We start from the raw sequence: 1356 nt of genomic DNA, 5'->3' as shown, positions 1-1356 counted from the left end.
TGGGGAGGCTGAGGCAGGAGGGTCATTGCAAGTTCAAGAGCAGCCTGGGCCACAAAGTGAGCTCAAGGCCAGCCTGAAGTGCTGTCTCAAAAAGTCAAAAATAAAATGTACCAATAAAATCTGATGGAAGGAAAAAAACCCTGAAATTCTGTTTTGACTCAGCTACTCCCCTTCTCAAAATATCTTCCCTAAAAAGTTAAAGACATGGTAGTACAGTGACACAGGCCTACCTATGTCTATCCCAGCACAAATCCTAGTAGCTACGGCTTGGAAGTAGCCTATAGGTCCTTTAACAGATAATACATAAAGAAAATTCGGTATTTATTCTATGTAGGGAGACCCTTTCTCCCTAAATAAAGAAAAATAAATTACATAGTATTCCAGAAAGAATAGCTGTCTTCAAGAAATCATATAGTGAATAGTTGAAAGGTTGAAGGGGAAAGAATTCTTCTGCATTGTTGGTAAAAATGTAACCAGCACAACCGCTGTAGAAAGCAGGTTGGAGATCTCTCAAAAAATTAAAACCACCTGATGCTGAAACTCAATTTGCTGACAGAAATAAAAAGAAAATTAAAAAATTAAAACCAGAAATTCTGTTTGACCCGGATATTCTCCTTCTAGGTATCTTCCCCAAAGAATGAAAGACATGGTAGTACAGTGACACAGGCATACCTGTGTTTATCGCGGCGCAAATCCTGATAGCTAGATCTTGGAAGTAGCCTATAGGTCCTTCAACAGATGAATAGATAAAAAAAAATAATATTTGTGCATCATGGAGTACTACTCTGCCATAAAAGGGTTAAACTTGAGTCATTTGTAGGAAAAGGGTTGTGCCTTGAGGCCATAATGCTACATGGAACAAGTCAGATGCTGGACTTTAAATATGACATGATTTCTCTTTATAGGAGAAAGTAAAAAACAAATTAAATCTTTTACTCATTTATTTATTTGGCACAGGGCTGCTCAGACCCATAGAGATCCACTTGTCTCAGCCTCCCCAGCTCTGGGATTACAGATGTGAGCCGTCACACCAGTTTCCGTGGCTGGCACAGAGCCTCCAGGATTCTGGGGCCAGCACGGCATGCAGTGCCAGGGGTCGAATCTGGGTCCTTGCACTTGTCAGGCAGGCAGGCGCTTAGACTGCCGAGCTATTTCCTCAGCCAAGAGAAAGTCAAACTTTGAATAAAAAGCAAATAAAAGACATATAATAAGAAATGAGATTCATTTCTTTTACATGAACATTTCTTATTTATTTATTTATTTGCAGTACTGGGGATCGAACTCAGAACCTTATGCTTGCCAGGCAGGTGCTTATTCTGCTGAGCTATGTCCCCAGCCCCTTAAACATTTATTTTT

This window comes from Octodon degus, unplaced genomic scaffold (assembly GCF_000260255.1).
Source record: "Octodon degus isolate 3935 unplaced genomic scaffold, OctDeg1.0 scaffold00079, whole genome shotgun sequence".
NCBI lineage: Eukaryota > Metazoa > Chordata > Mammalia > Rodentia > Octodontidae > Octodon > Octodon degus.
Note: the sequence above shows the minus strand (reverse complement) of the source record.